Below are 18,953 nucleotides of genomic sequence, written 5' to 3'. Positions count from 1 at the left end.
CCCAGACAGAGAGAGTGATAAAAACCAGGCAAATTCTAACCCTTTCACATTCTACCAAAAACAAGAGGTCTTGGCTTTATATTAGGGCTTTAAAAACTAATCAGTTAATTGACAACTAATCGATTATGAAATTAATCGATTACTGTTTTCATAATCGATTAATCGGGCAGTAACATAATGGTGTTAAAAAAAACTAAAATGATCCCTTTATAGTCCAAAAATAGCAAATAATCGCTACTGTAAATATTACTTTCACAGTTCTACAGGAAAAAAAATGAACCCCTTACAGTAGTGATTATCTGCTTTTTTTGTACTATAAATGGCTAATTTTCGTTTTTTTTAACCCCATTATGTTACTAAACGTCATAGACCTGGTTCTCATCTATGTGTTTTTTGGTGCATTTTGAAGAAACGCGATACAGTTCATTTACATGGTTTCCTATGGGACACGTTCACATCTATGCTTTTTTTCAGCCGCTGGGTATTTGGAAAGGGTCAGGGACTTTTTTTAATGCAAAACTGTGCTTTTTTTGATTCAACATACTTCAATAGAGAAGCTACAGAAAAGCATTTTATGCGTTTTTGCAGCAATTTGTGTTTTTTAATCTGCCCAACAACAAATTGGCCAAAAAAAATGCAAAAACATAAATCGCAGCAAAATCACGTGCGCAAAAATCAAAACACACAAAACGAAAAAAACAAAATCCATACCAGACCCTTATCCGAGCACACAGCCCGGCAGGTCAGGAAAAGGGGAGGGGGCAAACAACCACCCCCAGACCATACCAGGCCACATGCCCTCTACACGTGGGGTGGGTGCTTTGGGGCAGAGGGGGGGCCTGCGCCCCCCACCCCAAAGCACCCTGCCCCCATGTTGATGGGGACAAGGGCCTCTCCCCGACAACCTTGGCCGTTGAGCGGGGAGCTTTTTGGAATCTGAAAGCCCCCCCCCCACCGATTACACCCCTCACCCTATGTGAATGAGTATGGTATACCCCTACCTATTCACCTAAAAAAAAAAAAAAGTGTCAAAAATAAAACACATTACACATGTTTTTAACCACTTCCCGACCAGCGCACGACAATGTACGTCGACAGAATGGCACGGGCAGGCATATTGGCGTACAGGTACGTCCAATATTCGATGCCGCCCTGCCATCGGGAGCGCGCCGGCGGCGGCACGCTCCCGCGCTGGTCGGGACCCCCGTGAGTCCGGTCGCGAGACCCGCGGACTCGATCGCCGCGGGCATCCCCGCGATCGTCTGACGGAGCGGCCGAATGGAGGAAATGCTGTGTAAACAACATTTTTCCATTCTGCCTAGCAACTAGTGACGCTGATCTCTGCTCCATGTGATTGGAGCAGAGATCAGTGTACACTAAATGAAAGCCCAACCCCCCCACAGTTAGTAACACACCCCTAGGAACACTTAACCCCTACACTGCCACCCACTGGTTAACCCTTTCACTGCCAGTGTCATTTACACAGGAATCACTGCATTTATATAGCAGTGATTACTGTATAAATGACAATGGTCCCAAAAATGTGTCAAAAATGTCCGATGGGTCCCCGACAATGTCGCAGTCACAATAAAAATCGCAGATCGCCGCCATTACTAGTAAAAAAATAATAATAAAAAATTATTAATAAAAATGCTATAAAACTATCCCTATTTTGTAAACGCTATAACTTTTGCGCAAACCAATCAATAATCGATTATTGCGATTTTTTTTACCAAAAATATGTAGAAGAATACGTATCGGCCTAAACTGAGGGAAAATAATTTTTTTTTATATATTTTTGGGGGATATTTATTATAACAAAAAGTTAAAAATAATGCGTTTTTTTCAAAATTGTCGCTCTATTTTTGTTTATAGCGCAAAAAATAAAAACCGCAGGGGTGATCAAATACCACCAAAAGAAAGCTCTATTTGTGGGAAAAAAAGGACGTCAATTTTGTTTGGGAGCCACGTCGCACGACCGCGCAATTGTCAGTTAAAGCGACGCAGTGCCGAATCGCAAAAAGTGGTCTGGTCTTTGACCAGCAAATTGGTCCGGTCTGAAAGTGCTTAAAGTAATTTATTAAAGCAGCTCCGGCGTCTCTTCTCCCCTCTCCGGCTCTTCTGCCTCCTCCACTGTTATCTTCTGCCTCTGTCAGTTCTTCTCCCCTCTCTGGGTCTTCTAGCCCTCTCTGGTTCTTCTACCTCTGTTGGCTGTCTTCTATCTCTGCTGGGTTGTCTCTGCTATCTTCACTCTCTTTTTCTGGGTCTTCTCCAATGTCTTCTGCCTCTGTTCTTCTTGACTCAACACTCTCTCCCGCTCTAAGTAGGGGCATACCGCGCACCCAGCATTAGATCAGGAGAGAGCATTGTGTCAATAAGAACAGAGGCAGAAGACAGCAGAGAAGACCCAGCAAAAGAGCGAGAAGACAGCGTAGAAGACCTGGCAGAGGCAGAAGACAGTGGACAGAGGGAGAAGAACCAGAGAGGGCTGGAAGACATCAGCAGAGAAGAACTGACAGAGGCAGAAGACAACAGCGGAGGAGGCAGAAGAGCCGGAGAGGGGAGAAGAGGTCAGAAGAGACACCGGAGCTGCCTTAATAAATTACTTTAACACCCTGTGTGCTGTGTTTTATTTTTCACACTTTTTTCAGGTGAATGGGTAGGGGTATAATGTACCCTATACTCTTTCACATAGGGTGAGGGGGGCTGTGATCTGGGGGTTGCCCTTGTTGAAGGAGGCTTCCAGATTCCGATAAGCCCCCTGCCCGCAGACCCCAACAACCAACGGCCAGGGTTTTCGAGAAGAGGCCCTTGTCCTCATTAGCATGTTGAGGGCATGTGGCCTGATACGGTTCAGGAGGGAGGGGGCCGCTCGTTCGTCCCCACCCCCTTTCCTGACCTGCCGGGCTGCGTGCTTGGATAAGGGTCTGGTATGGATTTTGGGGGGAGAAGGGCCTTGTATGCTCTTTGATGGGGAACCCATGACATTTTTTTTTTTTTTACATTTTGCATGGAGTTCCCCTAAAGATTCATACCAGACAGACCAGCCTTGCATTGTCAGGGATCAAAGTCGGATAATTGTTCATTGAAGTAGGTCGCAGGGCAAAGTCGGATCCAAAGTGGTACGACTGTTGTGTCATTCCAGTGTGAACCCGGCCTCAATAGCCATTCAAACCCCTTTGTGTCAACTTATGTGTATCAGGTCAAAATCACCAGGGTATGTAAACTTTTGATCAGAGTCATTTGGGTATTTTCTGTTCCCATTATGATTTAAAAGAGTAAACACAGTTGATTGATAATAAATGGCTTCAAACACTACCCATGAGTGAAAGAAGTGTTATCATTCATATTCTCTGAAAATGAACAAGACATTATAAATTCTGCCAGGGTATGTAAACTTATGAATACAACTGTATAGCCTTATAAGTTTGTATTCACATAATAGGAGCCTAATGTACTTATACTAATGTTCCAATGACTTGGTCAAAGCATGGATGCAGTATATGTGTAGTTAAAATGTGTTATGCCCCATACACACGGTCGGAAATTCAGACGGAAAAATTCCGATTGGTTTATGTTGTCGGAAAATATGATCGTGTGTGGGCTCTGTCAGACTTTTTCTGTTGGAATTTCTGACATAAAAGGTTTTCTGACAACAAAATCCGATCTGACTTTTTCCAATCGTGTGTAGAGAATTCCGACACACAAAATGCCACGCATGCTCAGAAAAAAAATTGGAGACGAAAGCTATTGGCTACTGGCCTCTACGTAGTCCCGTCATACGTTACGAATGTCACCTCGTTCCGAAATAACTTTGTGCGACCGCGTGTATGCAAGACTAGTTTCGGCCAAAATCCGTCATAAAAAAAATCAGACAGATTTTGTGGTCGGAATGTCCGACCGTGTGTATGAGGCATTACTGTTTTCTCCATAGAAATAGGAATAACTGGAATTTGGCTGCATGGAGGTTTTCCAGTATTATAAACACCTAATTAGGACAATTAAAAAATTAATTACAATAAACCATCATACTAGCATGACTTGTAAATACCATGTCACTTTTAGGCTCGGTTCACACAGGACGCGGCACGACGCGGCACGACTTGCAGCGCCGCGACCTGCAGAGACCTCAGCAGCGACTTGCAAAATGACTTCTGTATAGAAGTCAATGCAAGTCGCCCGAAGTCATGCCAAAAGTAGTACAGGAACCTTTTTTCTAAGTCGGAGCGACTTGAGTCGCTCCTCTTAGAACGGTTCCGTAGTACAGAACGGGGGCGACTTGTCAGACGGCGAAGTCGCCTGGACAAGTCGCACCTGTGTGAACCGAGCCTTATGGTAATAAAACAGATCTACTGTAAATATTTTAGGTGCTTAGTATTTTAGGCAAAATTTGCAGACTGACTAGAACAGCTGTCAGGTTTTTTTGCTGCCTGTGTACCCATTAGGGAGATTTTCCCTCTCTGTGCATCCTGGGGACACTGGTTCTGATGAGCCTGATGACAATCAGGGATTCTCTCACTTTTTGTTTTACTCTTACTTTTAGCGGGCAGTCAAGGGAAATACCCCTAATGGGACACAGATTGGAAGAAAACAACTGACAGGGGTTATAACCCTCCCTTGCTCTATCCAAAATGAAAACACAAAGTGTTGCCTTTAGTTTTCTACTTTATCAAAAAAAAACAAAGAAAATTAGGTAAAATATAATTTTAGTTAACAAAATGTATTTCCGCTCCCCCAGCATCTAAATTTAGACATTCCAGCAGATTGTCTATAATTAATATACTGTACTCCACTCCAAGCTTTATTTCGGGAGATCGAATTAAGAAAGTTTCAAGTTACTTGGCCTGGAAGTTGTATGAAGAAGGGGAAAGGTTTGTTTTATCCTAGCAAGCAAATCTGCTGCAAGAAAACATACTGACAGTTTGCTTGAGCCATAAAAGAGCTTCATCTGAGAGCAAGGCGTTTATGGTGCCATTACAGCTTGTCAAACACAAAGAGTCCATAAAAATTAAATTGTAAGATAGGATGGATACAATTTTTTTTAATAAAATGATGAACTGATAACAGTTCAGAACACTCCCAGAGGTTCCGTACTAAGGCCTGCTTCACACCAGATGCAATCCGGTGCATTTTTATTCTGCATAAAAAAAGCATGCACAGTGTTTTCCATGTATTCCAATGGCCCGATTCACACCAGTACAGTGCATTCCAGTGCAATGAGCAAAAGAAGAACATGAACAATGTGTGGATTGCGCTAACTTCTAAATAAATTTCTGTTCTGTTTTTTGCCATGGAAAATATGTGTCTATTTTCTATTGCTATGGGCAATCCTTATCCTGGGTACACGCGACCGGACTCTCCGGCAGACTAGGACTCTCCGGCAGGTCTTCCCGACGGACTTTCGGAACTAACTGACTTGGCCACACACAAACACACCAAAGTCTGACGGATTTGTACGACGGATTCATTCCGTCGGACCTTTGCTGTCGAAAAGTCTGGCCGTGTGTACGCAGCATTACGGATATTCCTCACAGTTCCTGATTAAGTGATTCAATTAATTGATTTATATATGTACCCAAAATCAGCACACTATTTAGAACCGTGCTCCTAAAAAAATGTATAAGTGAAATAGGTGTATACATAAACCGATATTCAATATACAAGTGGATCAAATATACAGATACAGTGCTAGTAAACGACAAATTATGACTATAATTAAACCCACAAAGTGCAAGTGCCAATTATGAAACAAAAGTGCAAATGCTAATAAATGGTATGCTGAATTGTCCAACTTGTTCCAATAAGTCCATTGATCAATAACATGCAAGTAAATACAAAAAATACATATATATATAAAACAAGGCACAATAGATAGCCTCAGTGAGTGATCAGCTCCTTTCAATAATCTTGTCCCTTATCCAAGCTAATCTAATTTGGGATGAGGAGTGTCAGCATGTCTGCCCCTGTGCTTTCCTGTCAGCGTGCGCTCCAAAGCCTCACTCACGTTTGACCATAAGTGGCGTAAATTTTCTCCCAGCCATCTCTACGCGTTTCAAAACAATGTTTGTGTCATCAGGAAGCTTGGTGCAGACTCAGGGGCTCATTGAAATGTGAGAGTAACAGTCTTTTTAAAAAAAAATTATTAAAGAGTAGAAATATACTACACTATGATGGCTATCTATTTTTCATGAGAACTAATAGAGCAAAAGATACGGATATACTGCTTGGAAGGGCTGCTGACTGATTCATTGAAACGGAGTGGTTATCCAGTTAATGAACCAAAGGCGCATACACACTTCCATTTGGTGAGTGGCCATTCTAAAAAGGTGGTGGTGTAGTCACAAAAAATGGTCGAAATAGGAAGAACTTAACTACGGATAAGGGACAAGATTATTGAAAGGAGCTGATCACTCACTGGGGCTCTATTGTGCCTAATATATATATATATATATATATATATATATATATATATATATTTTTTTTTTTTTTTTTGTATTTACTTGCACGTTATCCATGGACTTATTGGAATAAGTTGAACAATTCACCATACCATTTATTAGCATTTGCACTTTTGTTTCATAATTGGCACTTGCACTTTGTGGGTTTAATTATAGTCATAATTTGTCATTTACTAGCACCGTATATTTGATCCACTTGTATATTAAATATCGGTTTATATATACACCTACTTCACTTATACATTTTTTTAGGAGCACGGTTCTAAATAGTGGGCTGATTTTGGGTACATATATAAATCAATTAATTGAATCTCTTAATCTGGAACTGTGAGGAGTATCCGGAAGGATTCCCCATAGAAATAGAAAATAGACACATATTTCCCATGGCAAAAAACAGAAGTGGTATGAGATAAATTTATTTAGAAGTTAGCACAATCCACACATTGTTCATTATTTTAACATCCCACTCCAGGGTGGTATGCACCTTTGATTGCAGCAAACAAGATTATTAAAAAATATTTGTTTATTTGCGCCGCTAGCACATACTCTTCTTTATACTCTTTATACAAAAGAAGAACACACTGAATTTTTTGTAAATGGAACACAGCAAAACGCATAAAAAATGCACCAAATTGCACATGTCCTGAATTGAGACAAAGGAAAAAAGGGAAACCAAAGCACTGGAGCGCATCAAAAATGCACCTGAATGCATCAAAAATGCAGAAATTATGCTGTGAACCAGCACTTAGGGTACATATAGAATTTAGATGCCTGTGTCCAGATATCTGACACTTCAATAGGTTCAGCAGACATGAAATGTCTGGGCTAATAACTTCAGAACCCATTCACATCTGAGAGATTTGATGCGCTTTTCCTGAAACGCTTCTATGTTCAACACCCAGGATTCCCATCATATTCATTAAAGCGTGTGGCTTGAAGGTCAAAAACATATATGAGCTTTTTGGGGTGGAGTCACGCATTTTTGGTCCCTACAGACTTCAATAGGAGCACCTTAAAAAAGGCCAAAATCTGTATGTGCAAAAAAAAAAAAAAATCTTCAAACTCACCTGGAATTACTTATGCTCTAGTGTGAATGGGGGATTCTGGTACAAGAAATGTCCTGTGTGTTGTCTATGAAGTCTTAAACCCTTTACACACTATCAGATTTTCTGCTGATTTTTGGCTTCCGATTTACCAAAATCATGTAGTACAAGGGCCTGCCTGATTGCATACAAATTGAAAGTCCTAAGGTTTGACCTCATATTAGATGATTTTGGTCATTTGGAAGGAAAAAAAATCAGCAGAAAATCTGATAGTGTGTATGGGGCTTCATAGACTATAGCTATACTTGTGCTCATTGCTTTGTAAACCATGTGGCAATCTGGTTGTTCCCTCACCAATGTTAACCATAAATTCATAAATAAAAAAAAATTATAAAACGCACACACAAAAAAAATAAAAACTGTGATCAATATTTTTAAAGCTGAAATTTTTTGATTTCTTTTTTGTGTTAAATCAGAGCCAGTGAAGGTACTTACATAAATGATGAGTGTCCTGTGAGCTGGGGGCTATATTTTGTTTGAAATCTTTCATTCTCTGCCCCCTGGATACCCCCACAGTGGTAATCTTCTAGTGATGTCAAAAGTGCCAATTATACCTGCCCTTCCTTCTCCATTCATAGAAGCTGTATTTCCCACAATGAAAAGTGCACTATGAATGAAGACAGCTGACCTTTCATTCATCACTCATTCATAGAGCACTTCTCATTGTGGGAAGAAATAGTACAGCTTCTATGAATGGAAGAGGGGGCAGAAAAGGTGGGCACAGTTGGCACTTTTGATGAAAGCCTGTCACAGGTGAAGCTGCTTGTACTAATCCATGAAGCACCAGAAGATAACTGCTGCTTCAGGGCTGAGGGTGGAAGATATCCAAACCAGAGCAACCACAAGCACATGGGACACTCATTATTCATGTAAGTACCATCCCTGGTGCTGATTTTAGGAATAAAAAATAATGAAATCACTGAACTTCAGCTTTAGATATCAGCTATTGATCCTTTATTTCTAATATCACAGTCTATATTCACTCCTGTATCAATGACGGGGACTGCTCATTTCTTGAACATTCCCACCTCAATGGACTATTGCTTAGGAAAGCACCAGGGAGGGAGGAAGATCTTTTCAGGGTGAGACAAGTCTCCGTACAATACGAGTTCTACCAATCAGTGTATTTCATATACGGAAATATATTCTGTGGTCTTCTGGTGCTGATAAATTGCAAGGGTGTCCCCATATGTCTCATGTGTCATCACATCAGACTTCAGGAATTTGGAACTCCTCGAAGTTGTTGGCAGGAGTAACTGCGGCCATGATTAGACAGGAAAAATAAACAGAGCAATTCTAATCTTGTTCTGAAATGCGGAGCACAGATATTTCCAGTTCTATCAAAGCCAGAACCTGCCAGAACCTGAAGTGGAGTCACCTAAGGTCCAAATGTGGCATCTACAGAAATCATACCATCAGTTGGTATTTGGTACCACTGCGTACACTTGATGCCCACTCCGACCACTTGTACTGGGATGTGCTGGGCAGGTTTGCAGTGTTGTGCGCTGAATAAAAAAGTACCAAATGCAGCCCTTTTTTCAGTGCAGTAGGTTGCAAGGCGAACCACAACATCCCAACACTGCTGCAGGGAATAAAACTTAAAGTAGACCTAAAGACAAAAAACTTTTGCATTTCTTTTTTTGCATAGAGTAACGCAGGGTTATAAGCCTTGTTAGGTTTATTTTTTGCCCTTCCTGTCCCATCGCCAAAACAGGAAATCCATGAAAATTTAAAGGAATCTCTTGAGGACCCCTAGGTCACCAGAACTAATGTCTCCATTGCAAGATCCCCCCTCTATTAAGTCTCAATTTTCGATTAGCCAAAATTTGGGAATTCCTTTTACTTTTAGCCCTGGTTCACACTGATGTGATTTGGCATTGCAATTTGACATGTCAAATCGGCGGCAATTGCCGGAAATGGCACAGTCCAAACCGGTGCGACGCCACAAATTCACAAAAGTCGTTTCTGTACTACTTTTGGCAATTTCGGGGGCTCGATTTCCATTGACTTCTTTGCAGAAACCCGCATAGATGTCTCTGAAATCGCCCCCGAAATCGGGACTGACATGCGGGAATGAAATCGTGCAGGTTCAGATGAACTCACGCAATTTCATTCGCGCAGTCAGTGTGAACCAGGGCTTAGTGATAATGACAGACAGGACCACAGACAGCAATAAAAAATGACAGGCATTCTAATCCATCTCCACTCTATTTAAAACTAAAAAAAAGTTTTGCCTTTAGTTATACTTGACATTTATAGGATACATTTATTACACTTCTATCAAGTTCTAACAACAAACAAAGAAGGCATGAAGGAAAGTGCAATCAGCAGGGCCTCTGGTGTGAATCAGCCCTTAGGAACTTCACCCCCAACTCTGTGCATTTTTTTTTTACCCACCCTCTAACCTGGTTTCTAGGGTTATCCTCAAAATATATACTTCTCCTGTTGCAATCTGCCACTACCCGCCAGCCCCACACATCATGGAGGGTCCATTGTCTCTTCTGGGCTCTTGCAGGGACCGCCTGTGGCATGCACCACAGTGTGTCATTAGGGAGCCAGCTGCAACAACCAGGAAGGGACAGTAGGCGCTTTAATGACACCCATATGCCCCTGTGCTGTAGAATACCCAGAAGCCTCCTGGGATGCATAGGGGCAGCATCCCAGGAGGCTGTGAGCAAATGGGATGCCATTTCCATGAAGCCTCTGGGAGATGTCTCTAATAAAGGTATTAGGCCCCATTGTCTTCAGCTATTCACAGCCATTTGTATGTACCTGAAATGCAGTGATCACCTGCGGATTGCCTAGGCCAATCATCTGTAGGTACGTAGGGCATCCCATAGAGGAGTCCGTTTTTTTTCCTGTAACCCCTTGATGCCGGCCCTGTTAAAACAACTTACCGTGCTGAGAGCACGCTCCCAGCATGGTAGCTAGCACCAGAAGCTTTCCGAAAATGTGACCATTGTGACAGCCAATCACAGTGGTCACATGACCCAAATGCCCAACTCACACATTTTAGAACTCTTAAAGGGCCAGTAGGCGTTTGGCGTGAAGGGGTTAACCAGCGAGATAAATGAAAAAATTGACGATTCCAGCATGTGGATGGGAGAATCCTCCACAATGGGATATTGTATTCTAACAGCGGGGAGGCTTCCCCACCATTAGAATTCACTGATCAGCATTGCAGGCTACAGCCTTCAGTGCTGATGGAATGGGAAAAATCCATCAGGGTGGCTATACAGACCACAGTGCCCATACAAGGATCACAATTCTGCCAGCCTCTGATTAACTGGACACAATTGATTCATGTATGACCAGATTAAAGGGGTAACTTTTTTTTTTTTTTATAAACTAAAGGATTTTCCCCCTGTAAGATAAAGGCATAGGCCATAGGGGATAATTTACTAAAACTGGAGAGTGCAAAATCTGGTGCAGCTCTACATAGAGACCAATCAGATTCTTGTTTTGTTTTTTTTGCCAAAGATTAATTGAACAAGCTGAAGTTCGAAACTAATTGGCTGCCATGCACAGCTGCACCAGATTTTGCACTCTCCAGTTTTAGTAAATCAACCCCATAATGTGCTAGTATGCTTCACTAGCACATCATGAAAGACTTACCTTGAAACAAAGCCCTCCAGCGATGTGCTGTCACAGCTGCAGCGGCTTCCATCTTCACCCGGTCTTCCTTCCGGGTTTGCGGGCTGCGGCTGCTTAAATAGCCAAGCTGTGATGATGTCACTCCCAAGTTGGAGACATGGCCACAGCACAGAGCTCTGGAGGAATGGCATGGGTATGCTGTTCCTTTAGTTGGGGACGTCACTGGCTGCTACTCACTGGAATATCTCCTGAACAGTGCACATTTAGGATATATTTCCTTTTACTTACAGGTAAGCTTTATTACCTGTAGGTAAAAATCTACATGGGGAGTTTCCTTCTGCCACGTACACACGAGCGGACTTTCCGGCGGACCAGAGTCCGTCAGACAATTCGATTTTGTGTGTGGGCTCCAGCGGACTTTTTCTTCCCAAAAGTCCGGCGGACCTAGAAATAAGACTGACTTCAAATTTATCCACCGGACTCGGCTTTTAGCAGACAATTCGTTCGTCTCTGTGCTAGTCCGACGGACTAAAACCGACACTAGGGCAGCTATTGGCTACTGGCTATGAATTTCCTTATTCTACGTCATCGCGTTTGAATCCGTCTGACTTTTGGAGTGATCGTGTGTGGCCAAGTCCGTTCGCTTGAAAGTCCGGTGGATTTCAGCTGCAAAGTCCGCCGGACCAAGTCCATCGAAAAGTCCGGTCGTGTGTACGCGGCATTCCACTTTAAGGCACAGAACCACTTGACAAGGGAAATCTCATTGGGGTTGATTTACTAAAACTGGAGAGTGCAAAATCTGGCCCAGCTCTGCATAGAAACCAATCATCTTCCAGGTTTCTTGATCAAAGCCTAATTAAACAAGCTGAGTTTAGAAGGTGATTGACTACCATGCACAACTGCACCAGATTTTGCACTCTCCAGTTTTAGTAAATCAATCCCGTTGTTTTTAATGGTGCCTATTCTAATCAATCATGTGACCCAGAACAGTGTAATTTTGGACAAGGTTCCTGCACTACTTTGGTGCGATTTACAGCGAGACTTGGCCCTGTAGAATTTGCAAAGTCACATTAAAGTTGCAGCACATACCTGCATCAAAGTCCCAATGTGGTAGTGTGAACCGAGCCTAAGCATTACAATTACATTGCTTTGAATGGGTCTTCCAATATGCAGCTATTCAGAGGATGCCCTGCTGAGTCTCCCCTGGATAATCACAGGGGACCCCACCCACAAGAGTGAGCGGGCCTTAGAGAACAGAATAAATACATGTCTAATTATGTGGAAGAAGGAGTGCAATAATGTGGGTGGGAAAGGTTAAGGTTTACTTAAAAGTGCATACAGGCATACCCCACTTTTAGGTACGCAATGGAGTTTATTTACTAAAGCTGGAAAGTGCAAAATCAGGCTCACCTCTGCATAAAAACCGATGAGCTTCTAACCCCAGCTTGTTCAATTAAACTTTGGTTATAAAACCTGGAAGCTCATTGGTTTCTATGCAGAAGTGAGCCTGATTTGTACTTTACAGCTTTAGTAAATAAACCCCATTGTGTACTTAAAATTGGGGTATGCCTGTATACAGCCAAAACATTTTTGTTTTGGACTTAATAGTGAACAGGACACCTGGTCAGGGCTTGTTTTCTTTTGACACTGAAGAAGTTTTGCCTACAGTTACATGCTAAAGTGCGCACTGCAGCCCACATTTTTTTTATTTTTTTTGGACACAGCGGAAAGGGATTAGAACACCTGTCAGGTTTTTATTGCTGTCTCTATTCCTATTTGAGAGATTCACCCTCTCCATTTATTAGATGAATTCTTATAAGTGATAGTGAAAGAAGCTTCCACATTTTGGGTTATCACCATAAAATGAATTAGAAGGTAAATCTTCCTATGGGGACACTAGTTCTGGTGACAGCGAGGGATTTCCCCTCACTTCCTGTTGTGGCTATGTATCAGGAAGTGAGGGGAAATCTCCTCATGGGACACAGATAGCAAAAGACCCTAAAGTAGATTATATAAAAAAAGTTTTGGGCTTTGGTTGAAACTAACATCTTCTCACCCAGTTCCAGCATCCCTTTAGGTCCCGGGGAGTGAGAAGGACTGCTTGATCACATGACCACTGTGATTGGCTGTCAGAGGTCTTATGATCGGGAGTTGTCCTGCCTCCTCGCAATCATTGCTAGAGACTAATGCCCTGTACACACGATCAGTCATTCCGACCACAAAATCCGTCTGATTTTTTCCAAAGGATTTTGGCCGAAACTTGTCTTGCATACACACGATTGCACAAAGTTGTCGAAAAAATCCAATCGTTCGGAACGAGGTGAGGTAAAACAAGTACGACGGGACTATGTAGAGGCCAGTAGCCAATAGCTTTCGTCGCCAAACTTTTTCTGAGCATGCGTGGCACTTTGTGCGTCGGAATTCTCTACACACGATCGGAAAAAGTCAGATCGGATTTTGTTGTCGGAAAGTTTTAGATCCAGCTCTCAAACCTTTTAGAAAAAGTCCTATAAAGCCCACACACGATCGGATTTTCTGACAACATAATGCGATCTGACTTTTTCCGTCTGAATTTCCGACCGTGTGTATGGGGCATTAGATCTGTCCTTAGAGCTTGGTCATTGTGCTGGGAGTATGCAGTGAGCATGCACAGAAACGTTGGCCATCTATAGATGGGTGTTAAAGCCCACCCTCTTCACCACTGATGTCACATAAGATGGCAGTGCCAGACTGGGCAATGCAGTGGCTTACACCAGGTGACAGCGGGGCAACTTTGCTGGGGGCGAGTATATTATTTCAGCTCACCACAGATGAACAGATTGGGATGGGGGGGGGGGTCAAGTTCCCTTTTATACCTTGCTTCACACCAGTGTACTTGTGTATGTGCATTTAAATGCATCTTGAGTGCCAGTTCACACCGGAATGCGGTAGAGCTGCACGATTAATCGTTATCGCAATTTTTTCCCCGTAGCGATCTTGACAAAGTATTTCTCGATTCATTCTATGCAGAGAATTCTCTCTGCTCTGCTAAATTCAAACAGCCGTCAAAAGGGAGAGAAAGAAAAGGCAGTCTGCCAAGAATCACAACATTCTTAAATATAAACATTGTAATAATTTGTCTTTTAGATCAAAGTAATACACTTTGGTGTGCAAATGAGGGAAGTTTAACCACTTAAACACTAAACCTTTTTCTGACATTTGTTGGTTTCAAGTTAAAATCTTTTTTTTTTTTTTGCCAGACAATTACTTAGAACCCCCAAACATTATATATATATATATATATATATATATATATATATATATATATATTTAGTAGAGACCCCAGAGAATAAATGGTGGTTGTTGCAATATTTTATGTTATACTGTATTTGCGTTGTTCAAATGCAATTTTTTGGAGCGGCGCTCCTCCTCTTCATCGCCTGCCCCCATGGAGAGATGCTTTCCATAGTGGGCACTCATGCATGAGCGCTCCCGAGTCCTGCTGCTGCTGCCTATTGACACAGGCAGCAGAGGATTCGTCCCCCATGTCACTGGATTTGATTGACAGCAGCGGGAGCCAATGGCTCCCGCTGCTATCAATCTATACAATGAGGACCCGAGGTCAAAGTTAATGACACCCACAGGTTAGTTCACAGATCACAGTGTGAACTGTGAACTCGCACAGGAATCGGATTATGTAGGTGAGAACACCCATGCGATCCGATTCTAGGGTGGGGAAAAACATGTCCCTGCACTATTTTCTGTCCGAATCCAATGCAAGTTCAGCCATACAACTCGCATTGCTTAGAGATCGCATGTGATCAGCACCTTTGGTGCAGGTGCGAATCACATACAATCTCTGAGATCGCACAAGTGTGAGCCCAGGCTTAAAGTGGTTGTATACCCTGCTTTGTTATTTTTACCTACAGGCAAGCCTATATTAAAACTTACTTCTAGGTAAAATGAATATCTCCTAAATGTGCACCATTTAGGAGATATCCACCCTGCATGCAGTGGCGCATGAGCTCTGAAGATTGGGCATATCGTGCCGGAACTTCAGAGCTTCATGCGCAAGAGTGACGTCACCGTGGCTCCGCCCAATCAAAGCGCTGGAGCCTGCAAACCCAGACGAAACGTGGGGGGGGGGACATGTCAGCCCCCTCAGCGGTGACCGGACACTGCTGCGGGGGCTTCGTTCTAAGGTATTTCATAATGTGTTAGTATGCAATGCATATATACTATCACATTATGCCTTTATCTTGCAGGTTTGTTTGTTTTTTCAGCAGTTTACTTCCACTTTAAGACCCCTTTCAAAGTGCCTGAAAACTGCCTCCCATTCTGCCCAAGTGCTTTCACACTGGGGTGGTGCGCTTGCGGGATGGGAAAACAAAAAAAAGTCCTGCAAGCAGCATCTTTGGGGCAGTTTGTATTTAGCGCTCCCACACCACCCCTGCCCATTGCAATAAATGGGCAGCTCTTCTGAAGCGCAGCATTTTTAACTCCTTCTTTGGGGTTAAAAGTGCCCGCTAGTGGCCGAAAAGACCCCTTTCACACTGGAGACGAATACACCGCTCCTAATACTTCATATTTCCATCGGACATATTCTGGATGTGCTCTCGAGTTTGGGTGCTGCAGCAACAACCAGCTGGATACTGCTTCAAGTCACAGTGAAGATATTTGCCAACACAACATGGGACGACATAAATAGCGCCCAAACGGGTAATTTATTGCATAATCACAACACAAGGAGAGTGCACCGTTTTGGAGTCACGCAGGACCCCTTCATCAGGCATGTGACAAAGGGGTCCTGCATGACTCCGAAACGTTGCCCTCTCCTTGTGTTGTGATCATGCAACCCGTTTGGGCGCTATTTATGTCATTCCATGGTGTGCTGGCAAATATCTTCACTACACCACTCCTAAAGCGCCCCTGCCCATTGATATCAACGGGCAGGGCCGTTTTGAGGGTGGTTTTAACCCTTTTTCGCCCGCTAGCGCCAAACTATCGCTGTTAAAACAACAGTAAATCGCCGCTAAGGATAGCAGCGCTTTACTGCTAATGCCCAGGCGCTGGCAGTGTGAAAGTGCCCTTAAATGCCGCTAAAACGCGTGGGCAGCCCCAGTGTGAAAAGGGTCTAATGCCAGGCACGTTTAGCACTTGAGCGTTAATTCATTTCATTGGCCAGAATTATTATTCTGGCCAATGAAATGAATTAACGCTCAAGGAGTTGACGCGTCTAAATGCGTTACGCGTGTTACCAAGCGTCAAGTGTTTTTTCTGTCAGGATGAAAGGCGTCTAGGTGAGATAGAAAAACGTTGGCTGTCCAATGTTCTGAGGAAGTGCGTGCGTCTCCTGCGTGCGTCGGGGGGGCCAATAAGAATGAAGACGTTGGCGTATTTGGGCACGCTGCAGGGACGCGTGCCATCTCACCGGACGCACACAGGTGACGCTCTGATCATACTGGATGAATAATTTAGAGGTGTAATCCTACCTGGGAGGACTTGTTCCTTGTCTGATCCACTCTATGGATTGTCACCAGGAAAAGTCACCGACTTCCAATGATCGCCTACAAGTCAGCCAACATCCCGGCTGCTGGAAGTCCCGTCCAAGTGCTGCACCCTCCGCTCCTGGACACTCCACTTCTCCCACCCACCATCACACCTCCACCGGGGACACTCTCCTCCTCCTCCTTCTTCCTGGGATACAAGTTACATGAGCCGGCGATCCCGCAATGGTGGCCGCCTCTCTCCCCACTAACTTTGTCTCCCAGGTTCACACTCCGACTTCGCTCAGGATTTCAGTGCGGGCGGCCGCCGTGAAACTGAGAGAACGTGGCAGAATCACAACACGGCCCCGCCCACTCCGCGCTCCGCTCTCCTCGGACTGATATAGCGCACGCTGTACAGCAGACGGGCGCCACCTGCCGGATCATGTCAGTCAGTGCGGCACAGCAATTTCATTGTGCCCAGCCCCATACACTTTATCAGATGTTCTGCTGATTTTTTCCTTCAGATTTACCAAAACCATATAATATGAGGTCAAACCTTAGAAGTTTCAATGTGTATGCAATCAGGCAGGCCCTTGCACTACATGGTTTTGGTAAATCTGAAGACAAAAATCAGCAGAAAATCTGAAAGTGTGTATGGGGCTTAATGCCCGGTACACACAATGAGATTATCGCACGAATGATCATCCTTTTTTTTTTTGCATGCTAATCTCAGATCGAATCTGATGAGTTAAGCCCCATACACACGATCCAAAAATCATATGAAAAATGCTGCATACGAATCAATCTTACGATAATCGGATCGTTAGTACAGAGCTTTCGAGAGCCAATCAGGACAGTCCATCCAATATTATTCTATTGGACATGCACAGAATTTTTTTTCCTTTTTTTTTTCTTACGATGCCAGATCATACAATTTTCGTTTAATCAGTACAGCTGTCGTTCGAAAATACAATATAAATGCATTACAACACGTGACATCACTTCCGAATTTTTATTCTGTTGTATGAGAATTTTCGCGACTTTAGTAAACTCATCAGATTCAATCTGAGATTAGCATGCAAAAACATAAAAAACGCATGATGATTCGTCCGATAATCTCATCGTATGTACGGGGCATTAATGATTCGATTATCGAACGATCTCTTTCAAAGCGGTATTTTTCGGACGATTTTCTCATCGTGTGTACGAGGCATTAATGATTAGATTATCGAACGATTTATCCCAAAGCGGTATTTTTCGTATGATTTTCCCATCGTGTGTACGAGGCATTAAAGATCATATTATCGAACGATTTATCCCAAAGGTGTATTTTTCATACGATTTTCTCATCGTGTGTGTGGGGCATTAATGATTAGATTATCGAACGATCTCTCCCAAAGCGGTATTTTTCATATGATTTTCTCATTGTGTGTACGGGGCATTAATGATTAGATTATCGAACGATTTATCCCAAAGCGTTATTTTTCGTACGATTTGTACGGGGCATTAATGATCAGATTATTGAACGATTTATCCCAAAGCGGTATTTTTCATATGATTTTCTCATCGTGTGTACGGGGCATTAATGATTAGATTATCAAACAATCTCTCCCAAAGCGGTATTTTTCGGACGATTTTCTCATCGTGTGTGCGGGGCATTAAAGTCATGGAAATTTGCATAAGACAGAATAAAGATTCGGAAGTGATGTCATGTGTCGTAATACATTTGTATTGCATTTTTGAACGTCAGCTGTACCGATTCAACGAAAATTGTACGATCTGGCATCGTACGAAACAAATTTCCGCTCATGTCCGATCAAATAATATTGGAAGAACTGTCCTGATCGGCTGTGGAAAGCTCCGTACTAACGATCAGATTATCGAACGATCGCTCTGAAGTTGGTATTTTTCATATGATTTTCTGATCGTCTGTACCGGGTATTAAAGCCCCGTACACACGATCAGAAAATCGTACGGAAAATACTGCTTTTTGAAAGCGTATGATTATCGGATCTTTAGTACAGAGCTTTGGAGAGCCGATCAGGACAGTTCATTGGATATTATTTGATCGGACATGAACGGAAATTTGTTTAGTGCGATTTTCCTTTAATCAGCACAGCAAAATGCAATACAAATGCATTACAACACATGACATCACTTCCGAATTTTAAAAATCGTACGGGAATTTTCACAATTTTGGTAAACTCATCAGATTCGATCTGAGATTAGCATGCAAAAAAAAAAAACGGTTGATCGTTCGTCCGATAATCGCATCGCGTGTACCAGGCATTAGTCATGAAAATTCTCGTACAACAGAATAAAAATTCGGA

General features: G+C 42.8%; 1 protein-coding gene across 2 annotated transcripts in view; it reads right to left on the bottom strand.

Moving 5' to 3' along the window:
• The window catches only part of UTRN (utrophin), a 945,243-nt gene extending 928,275 nt beyond the window's left edge, over window positions 1-16,968 (bottom strand). For both annotated transcript variants that reach the window (XM_077486405.1, XM_077486408.1), the window contains exon 1: window positions 16,627-16,968. The gene's annotated coding sequence lies outside the window, so the exon portion shown is untranslated. The remainder of the gene's footprint in view (window positions 1-16,626) is intronic.
• Window positions 16,969-18,953: the final 1,985 nt, after the last annotated feature.

This window comes from Lithobates pipiens, unplaced genomic scaffold (genome assembly GCF_037356315.1).
Source record: "Lithobates pipiens isolate NorthernLeopardFrog02 unplaced genomic scaffold, aLitPip1_a1.2 Scaffold_18, whole genome shotgun sequence".
Lineage (NCBI taxonomy): Eukaryota > Metazoa > Chordata > Amphibia > Anura > Ranidae > Lithobates > Lithobates pipiens.
The sequence above is the reverse complement of the archived record's forward strand: the minus strand, read 5'-3'. Positions and strand labels throughout refer to the sequence as shown.